Source organism: Meriones unguiculatus, chromosome 21 (genome assembly GCF_030254825.1).
Source record: "Meriones unguiculatus strain TT.TT164.6M chromosome 21, Bangor_MerUng_6.1, whole genome shotgun sequence".
NCBI lineage: Eukaryota > Metazoa > Chordata > Mammalia > Rodentia > Muridae > Meriones > Meriones unguiculatus.
In genome coordinates this window covers 58201967-58221732 of record NC_083368.1, presented here as the reverse complement: position 1 = coordinate 58221732, position 19766 = coordinate 58201967, and the positions used below count along the sequence as shown (strand labels likewise).

General features: G+C 45.8%; 1 long non-coding RNA gene across 2 annotated transcripts in view; it reads left to right on the top strand.

Moving 5' to 3' along the window:
• LOC132649748 (uncharacterized) overlaps positions 1 to 19766 on the top strand; it is a 120012-nt gene that overhangs the window by 42354 nt on the left and 57892 nt on the right. For both annotated transcript variants that reach the window (XR_009588274.1, XR_009588275.1), the window contains one exon: positions 843 to 958. This is a non-coding gene — a long non-coding RNA (uncharacterized LOC132649748). The remainder of the gene's footprint in view (positions 1 to 842; positions 959 to 19766) is intronic.

Here is a 19766-nt window from a genome sequence, read left to right as displayed (position 1 = left end):
GAAAGACAAGTCCTCATGGGCCAGTCAGTGAGGAGTGTGTGGCACAGTGGAACAAGCACCTTGCAAAGTGGAAGAGGTGACCCCTAGAGCTGCCCTTTGACCTCGACATGCACACTGTGGCGCATGCATGTGCACCGCTGCAAGCAGATTTAAATTACATTCGGTCACACTAGCCATATTTGAGGTGATCAGCAGCCGCTGGCTCCCGTGCACAGGATAGGTGTAGAGTGTTCCCGTCATTGCAAATACTCTGTTAGGAGCAGGGCTCAAGACGGGTCCCAGTCATATGTACACATATACACAATTGGCATTTTGCAGTTTGTTTGCTTTTTTTTTTTCACCCAACAGGAAAACTGTTAGCTCAGTGTGATCCATATGCAGGATTATGCCAGGAAAAAAATCAGAAGTTCATCATCACAAGTGTAAAAGTTAAGCACATCTGACCTTTTTCATTTCAGATTTTAGAGGTCACCGTCTCCTCTCAGTCTCATTCCAACGTTAAATAAATTATTTGTAAAATGAGTCCGCCCAGCCCTGGGCATGTTAAGAAAAGACAGTTCAGAATCCGTATTCAGGCTGACAGTGCTAACCTATCCTCTGACCCAAACACACATGGTTCTTTTGCTCCTCTGTAGTATCAAAAGTTGTTCTTTTTGGCTTCTCACTGGCCAGAAGCTGCAAGACACATGCTGCTATTGATAGATACATTAAGTTGAAATCAAAATAACTCCTCAGCTGTGCTGTTAGTCTGACGTCAGGTGTTGCCAGCGTGTGTGGCGGTGGCTTTAGTGTTGGCCAGTCTCCATGGTTTCATGAGGCTCATCTGGACACTTTCCATGCAGTGGTGACATTTTCGTGGATGGAGGCTGGAAAGTGGGAACTGATGAGCACAAACCGTGCTGGACCGATGGCAGCGCTTCATGCCCCTTCCCACTGGAGCTGTGACCGCTTCTAAAATGTAAGTTTTCCTGCTGTCTAGAGACTTGGCAGTTCCCAAGATGTTAGGAGAGGGAAGTGGTACTTAGTTTGTTGGCTTGTTTGTATGTTTTCTTTTTCTTTGTGGAGACATCATCTCGTATAGCCCAAGCTAGCCTAGAACTTCCTATATAGCTGAGGACAACCTTGAACTTCTGGTCCTTTGACCTTCCCTCCCTGAGCACTAGAACTGTAAGTGTATTTTATGAGACACTGATAATCAGACCCAGGGCTTTGTGCTTGCTGTAAGTACTCCGCCAGCCGGGCTCCATTCCCAACCCTGCCCTTGATAGGTTCTGAAATACTGCTTGCAGTCATACATACGTGATCAAAGAGAGCAGTGTGCTAACTGTGAATGTGACTGTTGAATTCAGAGTGGAAATGTGCTGACAAAAACATACAGCAGTGCGTGGTGGCACACACCTTCAGTCCAGCGCTTGGGAGGCAGACGCAGGCGGATCTCTACGATAGAACTGGTCCGGTTTACACAGTGAGTTCCAGGACAGCCAAGGCTACACACATAAACACCCTCTTTGGTATACATATTTTTCAGGAAATACATGATCAGGCAAGATTCACAAAAGGCAAGAATAGTTCTCTCTGGGGAAGGAAATGAGGAAGAGACAAGTTTCTCTATGTCACCTCCTCTTAGTGCATCCTGTAAACCTGGGCTTCCTGTGGCCGATGCAAGAGCCTCCCAAAGCCCTCCCAGTGCACAGTGGCCTGGGGCCAGCACACCTTTGCTTCTCAGAGTAATTACTGTGGGAGCACATAAAGCTCTGTAGAACTGTTCTCTTTGTATAATCTGAGTGTACTTAAGAGGGAATGTTATTAGTATTGAAATCGTCTCCCATGTAGCCATTCTTAACCCTTGTGGAAAAGAGCGCAGAAGATGCTGACTGACACTCTCAGAAATAATTAGAGCAGAAAGATGAGGTTGACAAGAAATTATTCCAGGGCTGGGGCACCCTGCTCCGGCTTGTCTTTGAAGAAAATGAATGCTGGTGTTAATTGCTTTTGGGTTGAATAGTGGTGATGGCGCTCGCTCACCACCTACCGCCCACGTTGTAGAGCCCACGCTCATGAGCGGAGGGGAAGTGGGGCCACAGCTGCCCCTGCCTCCACCATCTCTCCATAGTGCAGCCCCAGGAGACTGTGCCCAGGGAGGAGAGATGAAGTACTCATTTTTTAAATGGTTTCCTGTAATTCTGCAGTATTAACTTCTCTTCTAAGTCACATTTCTAGGTCTGTCCTCTCTTCAGGAAAGAAAACAGTGAGGAAACTGGATTTGGGAAACTGACACTGTGCATTCCTTAGCTTACTTTGCAAGGAAAATCATGTTCATTGTGGAACTTTTAAGGGGGGCCTCCTCAGTGCCAGAGTAAATTTGACAACATGTGACAGTCCTGGCAGCAGGAGGATCTAGTCACTGAGGGTGTGGACCCTTACACACCCTTGAAGTGAGGCTCCTGTGGGTGTATGGTGAGCTGTGGCCACGTTGGTGAGAGAGTCCACTCCTGTTCCCTACGGGACATCCTTACCTTACTCTGCCTCTCGTAGTTTGTGCTTGTTCTGTTTTGTTTCTTGAGATAGGATCCCATCTTTGTATGTGGGAAGAAGTAAGTAAATAACCATGCAGTTGCTTCCGGGACCATGCCTTCCGGGACAATTTCGATTTGTCTTTCTTTTGTCCCTTTTCTCTTTGGCCGAGATTTTGGTGTCACTGTGTTAGGTTAGGTCACAGTGTGAAAACTCACTGTTTGCTGCTGGCTGTTCTGGGTTTCTGCAAACGTAGGGCGCAAAGCTGTCAAAGTCAGCCATACTTTGGCTTTCCTCTCTCCCCAGCCAAACCAATAACAGTTCAGTTTGCTAGGCGTGTTCAGCTTAGATCTTACTTTAAATGACTACTAATCTCATGAACTTGGCATTCTCCTCCTCTTCGATTGGATTAGGAGTCTGAGGTTAAAGACAGAGGAGGAGACATGTCCAGACCCTTCCAGGTAGAGCCAGCACTCTGGTCCTCACTTTCGTGGCACCATCTGATGACGGCCTCCGGCCCATGGTTTGTAATTTTCACATTTGGCAGAGGCCCAGTTTTGTGGATTTTTTTTTTCTCTTAAAGACGTTGGGTTTTTCAGAGAAATTCATCTGTGGCTTTTTGAAAGTGACAAACAAGTTAACTGTATTTTAGTCAATAATTGTTATCAGAAAAACTTGCTTTTAATTTCAGAGAAACCTGCATCAGTCCTGTCATTTTTAGTGTGTACTTAGTTGTTGTTTGATAATTTGACATTCTTGTGAAAAGAGTACTTTAAAGGGAGTGGGTTTCTGAATTCTTTGGTTCTGTCTTGATACAAGAGATTTTCAGAAAAGTTTGAAAGCTTTTTTCCTCCTTTTAGCTCTCCATACATGGCAAGGAGTCCAGAACATTCACCACATCAGCTACATGGCAAAGTAGAAACTAGGGGACACTGACACAAAGCCAGAAGCTGTATTCAGATTGTCACGTTGGCATCGCCTGCGCAGTCAGCGCTTCTGTAAAATGTAGAGAAGAGCCTGACATGGCCGACGGGTGGGGCAGCTGTCAGCTGATCTGTGCAGGGCAGGTGGGTCCAGTGGTTCTGAGAGTGTGGACAAGTCCTTGGCAGCAGACCATGCAGTAAAGAGGGGCTCTTGAGCTGCTGCCAAGGTTCCGTCTGGTGGTGCCAAAGTGACCTTTCCAAGTCTATCCATTTGTGTTCTCTGCAAGTGAGCTCTTATTTGCTTAGCACAACAGCCTTCCAGTGCAGCCCCTGGGTGAGGGCACCACAGAGCACAGAGAGAGGAGAACATGGCAAGTGAGTTGGCAAGTTTTGTGTTCTGTCCATCATTTTAAAAATCAATCTCCCTTCCCCCTCTGTGTGTGTGTGTTTACGCGCGCGTTTGTGTCTCAGAAAATGACTTCTTGTATGGCTTCTTTCCACCTTTATGTGGGTTCCAAGAATGGAACGAGCATCAGCAGGATGCATGGCAGTTAAATGCTCTAACATACTGAGCCATCCTGCCAGCACGTTCGCTTGTTTATATGTTCATTTGAAATATTCTGCTGTAATACCTGTCGCGTACATTCTCAGTGCACACTTAGCATTTTGAATGTCTGTGAAGTTGGGAAATTAACTTTGAGCCAGTTTTTGAAACTTACTCAAAGAATGGACATTGAATCTTAAAAAGGGGAAAGCCCTTCTGGGAATGCTACAAACCTGTAATGCCATCACTTGGGAGGTTGTGGCAGGTGAAGGCCAGCCCAGGTTATGGTAAAATACTCTCTGAGAACAGAATAGCGGCAGAGTCCCTCAGCGTCCTTTGACTCTATTTCTCTTTCATTTGTTGTGATCAGATAACTTGAAAAACATAAGCTGCCTTTCTTTGGCTTGGGGCTTGAAGGATCCACCAGCTGTAGGACGCTACTTGTCGGTGGGAGCCTGAGGCTTCTTGCTAGTATTCGGATATCCCAAAGGATCCCCAACTTTTCCAGACTCTTCAGACATGAGCCTGTGGGAAATATTTTACATAGTGGTCTTGGACTACTGAGTAGATTGAGTTCCTTGGTATGCAAAACTTCAATCAAGCAGCTTGGGGCTTTGGATAAGTTTGTTTTTATTTACTAAGCCACATTCTTAGATGGTCAGTGCACTTGGTATTTATTTCATGAAGCAAAACTTTCACCCTTGAAAGCCCTTTGAGGTCCTGTCATTTCACCTCTTCATTTGCCAGTTGGAGGAACTGGTTTTTCAAAGGTTGAGAAAGTTACTTTCCAATGGTCAAACTTTCAGAGATTGTGGCCCCCTAAGTCTTACAGTGGTAGGTTGGGGGTTCGCAGTGGCAGTTGCTAGAGGGTGTCCCTGAGCTATAAGACAATTGTCAGTGTTGCCTCTGATGGATAGACTAAAAAAAGTTAATGTTGGATTTCCTGCCATATTTTGAGTTGGTAAAAGATGCTTGAGGTGTCCGTGAGGCCTTGGGAAGAGCGGGAGTCACACCTGACACCTGGGAGAAAGTCCTTTGTACAGCTGAAATAAGCTCCCATCTCAGGAGATGCTGCAGAAGCCATGAGTGGCTGCAAAGCAGTGAAAGATAGACAGCCAGCTGCGCACACTACCTCAGCCACTCCTATCACATGAGCCTGCACATCCTTGTTTTCTACAGGAAGTGTCTGGTTGTCATAGTTACAGGTCTGCACTTGAGTGTTGACATCTGAAGACTGTACAGTTATTTTGCTTTAATTTGGCTTTTTCCTCCTCCATGAGCAAACTAATAAACGCTTGCTTGTTAACTGGGAAATGAAATTGAATCATTTTATTGTTGTAATCAGTTCCTTTTCTGTCTTTCTTATGGTTAAAGTGTCACCTGACATGATTTCTGTGTTTATCTTGGGCATTTTGCCTTAAGTTATTATGACAGTCAGTCTTCCTATGAAACAGTATATACTGCGTCACAAACAAAGCTGACAGTGACATGCCTGCTTTTGAAGTCGCTGCGTCCGCCCAGAGACTCCAAATCTGACCTCATACCTGCTCCCCACACAGGCCTTCGAGTAGGAAAATGCCCTATGATTGTGTGTCCTAAATGAGAAAGCTCCCTGTTGGGAGTAACTCTGGGGCACAGTTTTCCAAGCTTAGTGTCTGTTGTAACCTCTCTTCCCCTCCAGCGTTAAGAAGAGGTCGACTTGATGGCAAGTGTGGTGGCGCATGGCTGCAGCCCAGCACTTGAAGGCCAGGGCCGGAGGATTGGAAGTGAGGCCTGTTGGACGATCTAGGGAGGTTGTCTCAACACCAAGAAGACAACAGAGAGGGTTTGACAACTAGACAATAGCAGTGAACGTTTGCTGAGACTCAGAATTACACTTCTGAAAATGAGTCTTCTTCCTCTTGACTCTGCACCTAAGGGTCGTGGCATAATAAGGAATTTACTACTAACAGCTTTCTTACCACCAGGATGATGCATTTTCAAGATTCCTTCAGAGACAGAAAACTTGTTCTTTAGTTTGTTAAGAAATGTTTGGTGGTGTGTGGGGATTTTACAGAAAATGTTTTTCTTTTCTGTCTACAACCAGCATTGTAGAGGGGCCATAGAGAACTTGCTGGCTGCACCAAGTCCCTTCTGCTGGAGCCTCAGTGCTAGAGCATGGGCAGCTCTCTGCATGTTCCGGAAAACCCAGATGACGTCCATGTGTTGGAATAAGCCCTGGTCCCTTCCCTTCAGCTAGACTGAAGGTCTTTGTATGTTTGCGCAGGTCTTTGTATGTCCCCGGAGAGTGCTGCAGTGGTCGAGGCAAGCCCTTGCCACGCTTTGTCCAGGTGGCTGAGGTCTTTCTAAGAGAAAAAGGGTTTTTCTGGCTCGCAGTTGAAGGGAGTCAGAACAGCAGGGACTTGAGGGAGCTGGGCATGCCACGTCCACAGTAGAGGGCAAGGCTGACATTTCTGAATGGCTTTTAGAGACCAAACAATAGGCCAGAGTCATGGAGCAGCTAGCCATGGCTGACCCTGTGTCCACGATGGCTTTTCTTCCCAAAAAGGAGGAGGTGACCCTCCAAAGGACCAAGTCCAGGAGCCTTCCTGCTACTTGGAAAACCTGCTTGTCACCTCAGATTCACAGTACTCATTGGGAGAGAACATAGGTGCAGACAGGATAAGGAAGGTTGACTGCTCGATTGGTCCCACCCTCTTTCAGTCACGACTCGGTACCACACGTGGGCTGTCTCCTCACGAGTGCTCTCTGTTCTAAACTTGTGTTGATGGGATTACGTCGTCTGAGAGAATGCTGGGTCAGTGTACACATTAGCAAGCCAGATGTGCATCTTCTGTGTAAAAGTGAGCCGGGGTCTATCTGCCATTCTTTCTTCTGTGTAAAAGTGAGCCAGGGTCTATCTGCCATTCTTTCTTCCTAGCTGTTCTATGAGTAGGTAAAACCTGCTGTGGAATATTTGTTTTTGTTGTTGCTGTTGTTTGTTGGTTTTGGCTTAGATAGGTTCTGGCTATATAGCCCAGACTAACCTCAGCTCTTGCAGTCCAACATACCAACTAACATTGCTTATTTTTTCTAATTGAGAGACAGAGCCCAGGCCCAGTTTAACTTTAGCCCAGGCTGGTCTCAGAGCAGTCTTCCTTCTCAGGTGCTGTGATTATGACCGTGGCCTAGCAAAATTTCTCTTTTGAGATAAGATCTCACTGAGATAGCTCTACCTGGCCTGGAACTCACTGTTTAGATTAGGCTGACTTCAGACTCAAAGAAATATGCCTGCCTCTGCTTCCAGCCAGCTAATAATTTCTCAGAAGATTTCAATATATAAGTAATTAGAATGGAAACATCTCTGTGGTTTCCCCCGTTGGGATCCGGTCATACTAATAACACTAGGTTTCCTTAAGTTTTGGTATAATCGCTTTAAAAATCAGTATACTCCCAGTGGAGTGGCACACACCTTTAATCCCAGCACTGGGGAGGCAGAGGCAGGAGGATCTCTTGAGTTTAAAGCCAGCCTGGTCTTTGTAGTGAGTTCCAAGACAGGACTACAGAGAGATACTTTGTCTCAAAAAAGCAAAACACCACCAACGATAGCAAAAATTAGCATAACTACCACCTCATAACCTAAAAAGCATCACTCTCTCTCTGGTTGGTTTCCTTTTGTAGCCAGGGCAGACCATGTGTTGAAGGTAAAATATAACCAAAACTAAGAGGCTGTTTCAGCAACAGTGTTTCCTAAATTCAGTTTGCTACGTAAGCAGCTGGGTAGAACAGAGAAGACGGAGCATTGTGTTGCAGTGGGTGTTTAATGCTCAAAAGGATCACTGTTGTGAACTAGCCAGCCCCTGAGTATCCTTCCATGTGAGCTTCCTGTAGTGGGCTGTAGCTTGATAACACAGTGACGTTCACTGGGGACTTGTCTCATGGTGCTCGAAACCCACAGAGTTCTTAGATGCTAAGGAGTGCCATGGACCAAAAACAGAGATTGTAAGCAGCTACCATGAGGTTGGAATACCTTGACTCAAATGGGAGCGTGTTGGTGCTTGGTGGGTATGTGCGAGAGAAAGACAGACAGAGGGAAGCTAGCAACAGGTTCTCAGGTAGGGGGTAAATGCTGCTCTTGTCAGCATCTTCTCAGCACATGGTTGAGATCTATTTACAGCCTTAGAGCTTTGACGCATATAAATGTCAGTGCTTGGCCTCTGGACCTCATTACATGTGCAATGTGCTATTTGTAGGTGATAATGAATGGATTTTTTTTTTCTTTTAGCTCAATGAAGTTGCAGAATTTGGATCGTGATGGGCTGTTCTTTGTAGCTGGCATCTTTCCTGTCCCACCAAGTTCGCTTAGAACTTGATGCTGCCTGTAGACAAGGACCTCTGGCCTGGTGGTCTGCCTCAGTGAGCTGAGACAGCCTCAGCTGGAGCAGCACAGCAGTGTTAGGGCACCACAGCAGCGTTCACAGCACTTTTCCAGTTAGTTCTCTCTGGTTGGCACTGAGGCTGGTGGTTGGGGTGTTACTGTGGAGAAGCAGCAGAGTGTGGACCTGTGTCTTCTCAGGCTATGCATTCTGATTCTTGGTGACTGAAAGCCGGTTTGTTGTTGTGCGTTTGAGGGATTGTTTTGGAAGTGTCCCTCTCAAATCTCCTCCTGGTTTTTTCTCCTTCCTGGCCAGCAGATGGCACTGTGCTGTCTCCTTCTCTTGCCAGCTTTGCATTTTTTTTATTCAGTTCCTTCTCCGTGCCCCCCACCACTCCTTACTTGGCAAATGTTAGTCACCAGGCTTGATGCTGTTGAAAGCCTCGATATGACAAGCTGTCTTGTCAAAGGGACAAAGGAAGGGAGGAAACAGGTTTTCATTGCTTCAGGCTTCATTGCAACAGTTTTGTTTTCTCTGCTAATGCATCTGCTAGAAAAAGGTTTTTTGTTAGAAGCAGATCCAGCATTTTGTTACGTCAGGTTTACATTTCCATCCATGCTGTTTGGCATCTGGGAAGGCTCCTTTGCAGTGTTAGGTAATGGGGAACCTTTCACTTGCGCCCCCCCTTAATATTAAGATATTTTTAAGAACAGTACAAGTGAATAGATTCCGCTCATTTGTATTTAAATACTCTACAGGCTATGCTGAATTCCACTCCCTCCTCCTGATCTTTCTCAGTCTGCAAATATTTTTTGAATGCTTTTAGATTGCATGTTGGATAGAAATGCTTGAGATAATAATGTTTGTCATTAGGAATCCAGGTCTTACTAAAGTCACTCCTCTTTGTACAAGGGTCAGCCTGCCTTCATCTGTAATGTACTGCCGCCTCTAATCCTCTGCAAAGGCAGCTCACAGCTCAGCCACAGCTCAGTGCCATCTCCGTTGTAGTTATCTCCCTCCTACTGCCACTCCAGCCCTCTCCAGAACTGCCCTCCCCAGCACACACCCTTAATCCCTGCATCTGGGAAGTGGAGGCAGGAAGATGAGGAGTTAAGGACTATATACTCAGCCATATAGTGAGTTGGAAATCCTGCCTGTACTACCCCAGTCCTATCTCAAAAACAGAAGAACAATGAAAGAAACACATGATTGCAGTCTCTGAGCACCTTTAGCATTTCTGGCTCTTCCCTTGACGCACCACTACTCTGCACTGTCCCTGTGCTCGCTGTCCCCACCAAACTTCGGCAGAGTCGTGTTAATATGCTTTCTGCTTAAAGGCATTGGCTCCGAGGTCAGTCAGACTTGGTTTTGAATCCCAAACCTGCTACTGGTTAGATTTTGACCACACCTAGACCTCCTTGAATTTCCATTTGCATGTTCTGGAAACAGAAATGATGACGTTTTAATTTTAATTTGGTTATTTATATTTTTACTCAGGGCATAGTCTTTTCAGTAGACTAGGGTATGGTATATTTGGTGTACACACACATATGCACACTCACACTTGTACTCACAAGCACACAGACAGCCTGTGTGTGAGGTTAGAGTCACTAGAAGCTACATGAATATGGAGTTTGTTCTATCTCAAGAAAAAATGGAGCCATTTTGCAAGGAAGATATATTGGGCATCTGACCTCTGCTGATCTGTGCTTTTTTTAGAGCCTTGCCACCGTGTAGGTTCTCAGGCGGCCTCTTTGGCCTAAGTGTGGTAGCTGCCCCTGCAATGTTTGAAATGAAGTAATTTGGCAGTAGCTGTACCAGGTGCTTGCTGCTGTAGTCTGCAGCCTTGTGGTGGTGTATTTCCAACGTGTGTGGAGAAGGGAACATGACCTTGGTAGACCTCCCTAAAGATAAGTCCATAAGAGGAGGACTGAGCTTCAGGGTGGATCGATCAGGGATGAAACAAAGTAGCTTTATAACAGAGCTTTCTCCATGTACTTGTAGCAGAGCATTCTAAGTGAATAGATGAGAAATACTGTTAGCACACCCAAAATACATAGGATGCTCTGGCTTTCAAGGGATTATGTCACTCACAGTCAAGTGCGGCTTGACACAGAAATCTGCTGCTCACACTCAGAATAGAGTTTACATGCTACACTTGGAATTTGAAAGACTTTTGCAGGTGGGCCCTGGACATGTTGATGCACGCCTGTAATCCCCATACTTGGGAGGCAGAGGCAGGTGGATCTCTGGTTTATGTAGTGAGTTTCAGGAAGCACGTTTAAACTAGAGAGGGCGAGCCATCACAGTGGAGGATCGCTAAGACTCACGGTCACTGATTGGAAGGCTGCGGTCATGCACTGTAAATGCCAAGCGCAGTCTGAGAAAGTTGAACTTGCTCTTAGACTCCGTCCTTCCCTTACTCACAGACTAGCTCTGTTCCTGGGGAAGAGACTACTGAAACGGAAGGGCGTACACTGCTGTGGATAGGATGCAAGCAATGCTGAATAGATGATGGGTTTCTCCTGGAGTTGCGTTTGGTAGAGTTTGCATTCCATGGCCATCTGAGTAGATATGTACATTTAGCATACTCATTAGCTCGGTTTGTAAAAAGGCGCCCAGGGCAGAGAGCTTTATAAAGAGATGCTTTAAGCTCAGGTTTATAGGGAGAACGTCCCAAGGTCAGGTGTCTCAGGGTATTATTGCTGCGAAGAAACGTCATGACCAAGGCAAAGGGCACAGCATTAACTGGGCTGACCTACAGTTTCCGAGGTTTAGTCCATTATCTTCATGGTGGGAAGAGTGCCTGCATGCAGCTAGATGGGGTTGGTGCTGGAAAAGGAGCTGAGAATTCTCTGTCTTGATCTGCAGCCAACACAGAAGAGACTGGATTCCATGCTGGACAGAGGTTGAGCATACAGAACTCAAAGCTGAACCCCACAGTGACACACTTCCTCCAGCAAGGCCACACCTCCAAATAGAGCGACTCCCCATGACCAAGCATTCCACCACGAGTAATGGGAGGCTATACCTATTCAAACCACCACATTCCACTCCTGACCTCATAGGCTTGTGGCTATAGCATAATACAAAATGCGTTTGTCCAACTTCAAAAGTCCTGGTAGTCTTATCACAGTAATGTTTAAAAGTCTGAGGCTCGAAGTCTCTTCAGAGATTCATGAAATCTCCTAAATACAATCCCCTATAAAATCAAAAAGTAGTTCACATACTTTCAGTAACACAGGGAAGGGAGCATAGTGACGAAATAGTGGACCAAAGCAAGACAGAAAACGAGCTGCATAAACTTTTAAAAGCTGCATTTCCAAATAAAAAAATAAAAAAGAGCTTCATTTCTATGTCTGCTATCAAAGTGTTCCTCAGATCTTTAGTTCCTTTCAGCTCTGTTGGCTGCAGCACACTTCTTTTTCTTGGGTTGGTACCCTCCCTGTTAGCATATTCCCTGTTCTGGGCAGGTGTCCCCACAGCTCTGGCATCGCTAACATTTCTGGATCTCAGGTTTGGGGATTTAGCTCAGTGGTAGAGCGCTTGCTAGGCCCTGGGTTCGGTCCTCAGTTCTGGGGGAAAAAAAAAAAGACAATAACAAAAAGACCAAAAAAAAAAGAAAGAAAAAAACAAGGTAACTAGCACATTTCTGGGTCTCCAACGCAATACAGGTTACACCTTCACAGCTTTGTACAGTGGCCTCTCTGCCTCTATGCAGGGACATTCCTGGCCTTAGACACTTTGCTTAGTCGCAGAGGAAAGTTCTGTTCTTGATTTAAAAGCAGAACCACATGGCTGAAGCCACCAAGTTCTGCTGCTTGCTGGGACTAGAACGTAGTGCCTCATTCCATTACATCATCCCCAGCTTTTCATTTCCCATGGTTTTGTTTCACTGCCTAAGCTTGGCCCTTTGGGAACTTGCTCTGTAGACTAGGCTGGTCTTGAGCTCTAGATCTGCTGCCTCTGTCTCCTGAGTGTGGATTAAAGACATGTACCACCACGCCCAGACCGAAGCTTTTCTTTAATTTCTTTTCACCAAATGGAAGCTTAGTCCCTCTAGTCCTTGCACCATACATTTTCTTTTTTTTTTTAAGATTTATTTATTCAGCCTGTATACGGTGTTCTGCCTACATGTGTGCTTGCACACCAGAAGAGGGCACCAGATTTCATTATAGATAGTTGTGAGCCGCCTTGTGGTTGTTGGGAAATTGAACTCACAAGCTCTGGAAGAGCAGCCAGTGCTCCTAACCTCTGAGCCACCTCTCCAGCCTGAACCATACTTTTTCTGTTTTTCCTTTCCAAGCTTACTACAGTTTCACATAAAAACACCCTTTCTAGAGTGAACCACAGGACAGAGTCTATGTTAGGTGTTTTGAGATTAAGTTTGCAAGTTCAGTTAATCTAAATCTCTTCACTTTGGCCTACGGCAGAGTCTGTGCACAAGCAGTCACGTTCTCTATCAAAATATCGAAAGAATGATCTCTCGGCAACATACTATAAAATTCTCCTTTGAAACTTTTTGAGCCAGGCCCGCACAGTTAAATCATGTTCAGCACATGTCTTCCATATTTCTGCTAGTATGGCCACTAACCACCTCTTCAAACCTCAAATCCACATTGCTCCAAACAGAAGTATGGTCAGGCATCAGTACCACAGTCCCTGGTACCAACTTCTGTTTTAGGTTTTGTTCTGTGAACAGACACCATGACCAAGGCAAATGACAGCTTTTAATTGGGCCTGGCTAACAGTTTTAGAGGTTTAATCCATGAGGAGCTGGAGAAGGAGCTGAGTTCTTGATCCCCAAGCAACAAGGAGGTGACCTGGTTCCACACCTGGCAGAGCCTCAACATAGGAGGCCTCAAAGCTCGCCCCACAGCAACAAGGCCACACCTACAAACAGTGCTACTCCCTGTGACCTGTGGGGGCCGTTCCTATTCAGAGCGGGGCTCTCGGAGACTGGTGGTGAGTGTGTTACAGAAGAGAAGATCCTGTGAGGCGCAGATCTCATGGCCAATGAGAGTCTGGGGTAGGGCCAGTCTTGCTCTTCTAACTGTCTTGGTCTCTGGAGAAGTCCTTAGGTCTTTCCCAGGGTAACTGCCCAAGTTAGATTTTATCTATTAAAGGATACCACCACCTTCCCATGTCACCGTACTAGGACCAAGCTTCCCATTTCATAATGGCATCTTGGGGCGAGCCCCATGCAAACATAAGCCATGTCTTACAGAAACAGGATGTCTGGGTTGGTGCTATAGTGATGAGTATGGCTGCCTTCCAGAAACAAGGTTTCATTGATATTCTCTAGACACAAAGGGTGGCTTCCCTGGGGCTGACTACTTGTCTGCTTCCTGGTGTAAAGACTCTCGATTGTTGAAGACCAGCTTATGTCTCCTGGCGAGCAAAGACTAAGCCCCAGGCTACCTTTAGACCATTAAAAATAAAGATACCAAGACCTTTTAAAAATTTTAAAGCTTAGGCCTTAGCTGTGCAGGCTTTCAATTAGCTTATCTAAACTCACCCACCTTGCCTAATCCAGCCACTTGTCCAGCTATCCTCCCAGGCCCATAATCACATCTTTCTCCCTCTGTGTCTCCTATGGAAAAGCCCTTCCTCCTTTTTCCCAGAATCCCCCCCTCTCTCAGGAAGTCCTGCTTTCCACTTCTCTCTCGCCCTCTGCCCAGCTAATTGGTCAATCAGATTTTTATTGACAGCTGCTACATCCATAAACCACACAAGACATTTCTCTATACTTGATTCCAGCCAGGTGCTATGGTGCACAAGCCTGTAATCCCAACACTCATGGAGGCAGAGGTAGGTGGAGTTTGAGGCCAGCATGGTCTACAAAGTGAGTTCAGGATAGTCAAGGCTACACAAAGAAATCCTGTCTCAAAAAACAAAACCAAACCTCTTGATTCCCATTGCAGGCCTATGGAGGTGTTTGCCTTAGTGATATTTCATTCCGCCCCCCCTTTATAATGAAGAAAAGTTGTTTGTTTTCATCAGGCTAATAAAAAGTATGACTTGTGTTTTGTAGGCCGGAACCAAAAGAAGGTTCAGGCTTCTATTGCACATTGTAAACTAGGTTTGTGTACCCGTGTATAAACCGATGCTTTCTTCACATTAGAGTCTCTACACCGTGTGACGTAGAATCCCATCATTTGGTAGATTTCAGTCACTAATTGATCATGGTTCTGTGAATCGGCTGGGAATCAGCCAAGTACCTCTTCCCCTGGACACTTGACTGTCTGTAGTGGTTCCAGTAACGCACTGCCTAAGGAGAAAAGACCAAAGATGGCATCACTAATGTCCAGCACATAGACTGAGATGGTTAAGAGGTCAGAGCTGCCTAGCTACAAGTTTGCTTTGTCTTTTTGATAGGGCAGCTGAGTTTTAGGAATTCTGCGAGGAGAAGCTTGGTTTCAGCATGCAAACTGACTGGTGAGTGCTGGAGTCGAGGGATGTCAGTTTTGTACTAGGAACATGCTTCTGTTTTGTTGGCTTTGCTCATCTTCATCTCCTTGAAGGATGGACGTGAACTAACTCATTAAAGGACCCGTCAGCAGGCCACACACTTGCTGGAAAAGGGGAAAGGTTGGTAAGGGCGATTCATCTTGCTTTTCTAGTATGAGCTTCTCACACTAGAAAAATTCAGAGTCTAGGTGACCGCTAAGCATTTTCAGTTTAATCCACGTGAGCCTTGGACATCACATGGGGACCAGCTGAGTGTGTGTTTGAATACTCTACTTCACCTTGGGTGACTCTTAAATGTTTATCTGAAGGGAATCCCTGAGGAACTGGGCTGCAAAGCAGTATTTTTTTCCATGTAAACAGTTGTATTTACCTGCCTGGGTCCCCAGCAGACAGCGTTTAGGCCTAGATTTGGGAAGCACTGAGAGAAGTTTTCAAGCTTTTCAGTAGGCGGTGAACCCTAAAGAAAGCGATATTTTATAGCAGAGATTTAGTTTTGTTTACCTTTGCTGCGGTTATTTACTGTAGGGTCATAATAACTAGACAAAGAAGTAGACATTATTTTATGATGCAAGGGCTGATTATCATGCCAGCCCAGATTATCATGCATGCTGGGTGACCTGCTCTCCTCCTCCAAATAGAGAGTCACGACTATGTGTGATAACCATGTTTACACCAGCCAGTGTTGAGCAAAGTTGCACACTCTGCTTTATGTGTGTAACATTTTAAAAGCTTTCCTTACAAATAATTGTCTAAAATAGTAACAGGGTTTTGTTTGTTTCAAATGTATGCCTAAGGTAGGTTTTTTTTTTCGGTGTTTTTTTGTTTTGTTTTGTTTTTCCTTTTGGTTTCCAATCCACCCAATCTAAGGTGTTGGGAGTGCTTGTTCTCAAGCTATAACCCTGTAACTCAACTGAGGAATGACTTGCTGGCATCCCTTTCCATACCTAGGCACACAGGAAATGTCTCATTTCTAGAATAAATATTTGGTCCTCAGATAACTCCCAGAAGTGTTTAGCAGCAATGATTCCTTGGAGATGTTCCTTGGCCTCCCCTGGAACTAAAGTTACAGACAATTGTGAGCTATCATCTGGGTGCTGGGACTTGAACCTGGGTCCTCTTGCAGAGCCAGTGCTATAACTGGTGAGCCATCTCTCTAGCCCCAAACCAAATACTTTTGACTACAAACAAGAAAAATGACTCTTTGTTACTGGAAAGTCAGGAAAAGCTTCCCGAAAGAGAAGGTAAAAAGGACTTTGTAGACTCAAAGATCCAGATGTGGGGACACAGAGAAAAGATGGCATCCTAAGGCCTGATACCTTTGGAGAGAGTATGATTTCGTAGGAAAATAAGTGTAGTTCTCAAGACATCATTAACTCAGTTCCTGTCCTTCATTAAGTACATCAGCTGTGTGTTTAAAATAGGGTCCGTTGTTAATAGACCCCTTTATTTCACCATTCTCCATTCCCCATTTAGAAATGCCTGAGGTATCTGTACAGTTATTACCTAACTGACTTTCTTCTTGTACACATTTAGACCTTTAGAGTGAGAGGTGTCCCCAACTTGGCTGCCCCTTTGATTTTATGTGCGTCATAAGTCTGCCCTAAACTCAGCCTCTGAGGATGAATAGCCTTCCACTTGTTCATTCATTTTTCTGTTTGCCCACATGAGCAATCCAGAGTGCCTGTTTCTGCGTTAGATCCTGGAGAGTTCCAGGCACCTGCCAGGGAACAAGCTAGAACTGGACAGGTGAATCGAATGCCTGGAAACCACCTGATGTTCTTATCACGGTGTATTTAAAAGATAACAAACTCCCCCTGCAATCAATAACCGCAAAGCCCTTTGAGAATTCTGTACACTGTTACTGTTACTGGATCAAAGCTTTGGCTGGAGTTCCTTCTAACCAGCAGTGAGAGAGTGAACGGTGGGTGAAGCCTTGGGGTGTTTCCAGCCCTCCCAAGCAAAGCTTTTTAAAGCAACAGGGATGTTACTGCCCTGTCTGTACTTGAAGGTAGAGACCAGCTCTGATGATAAGATGCTGAGAAAGTTGCTTAAAGAAAACCATGGCAGGGGAGAAATTAATCAGCTCTGTTATAACTGGAAATGGGCTCTTGTTACAAGTTTGTCTCATTGAGGGTCAGAATAGCATGGCCCACAGGGCTCAGAGCCAAGTACTGGGCAGCTGTGTGTCCCAGGGTAGGTCACCACTTACTGTATGCCTCTGTACAAGAACCATATTGGTGGTGATGGTGACCCATCTCAAAGGATGAGGGAGGGGTTTGAATTCAGCCTTGGTGGGGGGGAGAGAACGAGAACATATGTAGCAAAACGCGCTATTTTTTATGTCTGTATTTGTGTTCTGAGTGGATGGGAGCTAGATCACATGAGAATGGCTAATTTGGTCTTCCCTTCCTCATGCTGCCTACCCTCCTGCCCCTGGACTCCAGAGCTGTTTGTTTTGTAAGGCTGTAACATTGGTTTTTTTATATGTGACCTTGAAAAAATCCTGATTAAGTAGTTCTGGGCAAAGCTCTAATGCTGGAAAGTAATCAGGCCTCCCACACATACCTGCTCAGCCAAGAATTTGTTTGCCCCAGAAACCGTGGGTGGGCGGAATGGAAGCAAGCACACGCCCAGGCCCATGTGAACTCTCTGTTCTGGCTGAGACTGCCCTGCTGTCGCCTCCCTAGCTCCTGGCCGGCTGCTTTCTCCTTGTTCTCCTTTGTTTCTTTCTCTCGGTATTGTACTGGGACTTGAACCCATAGCTGCTGCAGGCTCTAAAGGAGTACGTTAATGTAGAAGATACATCCCAAGTTGTTCTTTATTTCTTTCATTCTCAATTTAAGACAAATATTTTTATCTTACAAAACAATTTCTAATATTTCCCAGCACGTTTTTTGTTTGTTTTGCAAAGTTTGGTCTCATTCAGTACCTGGGTATTGGTCTTATACAAATTCCTGCTTGGCCCAGGTGGGCTACATAACCGTGTACCCCATGGTTTGGTGCAGTGCTCCTCAGCGTTTCTGAATCCCAGAGTCTGGCGAAGCTTTGTTGAAATGGCTCTGGAATTTCAGTCCTTCAGCCAGCAACAGATACTTCTTTGCCTGTCTGCCCAGAGGCATCACAGGCTCTAGCCAGAGCCTTTCGCCCACTCCCTTTTTGGTCGACCAGGCATCCCTCTTCCTGCCCCTGGGAGTCGGTTAAACAGTGTACGCTTGCTGGCTCCCTTGCCTGTGTCCTGTTGGATCCTGTTGTCGGAGTTCAGTTCTGTACCCTGAGCAGGTGTGGCCGGGCCCTCGTGTCTGTGGCAGCTTAGGGAGTGGGGTGAGAAGAGAGCTCTGCCAGCCGAGAAGCCCCCAGGCCAGATCTGAGCTTCACCCAGTATTTACCAGATCTACGGCTTGATTGACCGATCTCCCTGTCAATTTCCATCTGCCCAGAGGTTGCTGGAATGGTGAGCGTGACAGGTGTGTGTGTGTGTCAACACACAGGATGGGGGCTTTGCCTTACAGTTAGAAGCAGGATGGGATCTTTTCCCAAAGAGGCAGCTTTTTTCCTGTGGCAGAGTGAGGAATTGTGAAGCAGGCATTCACTTTAAGTTTTATCATTTTTCCTTCTGGGCTGGTTTTGTTCAAATGTAAGGACAAATGGTTAGAAGAGGCGTGTGTGACACACGCATGAAAGCTAGGTGTGCTCGGCAACAGCCTGTGATGGAGAGCAACTCCAGATGTCCCTGTTATTTTGGTCAGTTGTTGCACTTTTTATCCTTTCCCATTATCTAAGAGTAACATTTTTCTCTCTAAAAAGAAAAAAGGTGTGCCAAGTTTAAAATTTGATTGTACATTGATAGGTCAGGAGACATCTGAGGCCTCTAAAATACACACCTTGCAGCTGTTTTAAGAACACAGTCTCCTGGCTAAGGTTCTTCATTCCTGTGCTCTGTGGCCTCAACTATTCTCCTAGAGAAAGTCCCCGGACTCTGGGGGCTGGAGGTGCATATGCAGATAGCTGCCACCCACTGTGAGGAGGCTGTGGCTTCTTTGTTAGGCACTACCCAGACACCATTCTGGGTTGGCAGCGGTGTGGGTGTGAGGGAGAAGGGGCTGCTTAGAAGACCCGGCCACCTGGAAGGTGAGCTCTGACAAGTGGGAGGCTAGTGCAGGGAGGATGGAGGATAGGGGTGCTCAGGCGCTGATCTCGGTGGTGTCAAGTGTGTGGCCTGAGGTGCCTGTGGGACTGGTGCTGGTTTGAGTTGTAAAAATTCTTGTGAGTAGCAGTTGCAGCTCTTGGCAGTGGCACCTTGGTTCCCAGATTTCTTTAATGGGCTGTTGAAAATGGCCTTTCGTAGACGTGACCACGCTATATACATGTACCTGTTATGTTTTGAGAATTCCCATTCGTAGCCTGTAGTGTTAGATTCTCAGAAAAAAGAGAAAAAATGGTAAAAACAACAACAACAAAAAACTCTTTTTAAACCAATAAGTCATGTTGGGGTAGAGGAATTGGAATGTTTGAAGACAGCAAAGTGTTGTAGGTCTGTTCTGGGGGTTGACACCCTTGTGTGTGCTTTGATGATAGCCTTGTTTTAATGTGAGGGACCTGCTATGGGCACATTCTTCATAGGCTTCGTGCTAACTACAAGTGATTGTTTCATTGTACTATGGAGTAATGTGTCCTTAATTAAGAGCAAGTTACTAGAACAGCTTCTAAAGAATCAGCTGCACCGGCAGGTTGCGAACGTGTGGCAGTGGCCAGCCTTCCCATAGGAACTGCTGTCTTTCCCTGCAGAATTAAGTACATTCTGACCGACTTCCTCCCACTACCCATGTGCGTGCTGCCGTGCACCTGTTACTTCGGTGCCAACTTCAGGGTCACCGCTCTTCACCCTTTCTTCACTGGAACTTCTGTCATCCAGTGAGCTCGTGGATGTGTGAATCACTGTGGTCATTGCTGAGGCTAGCT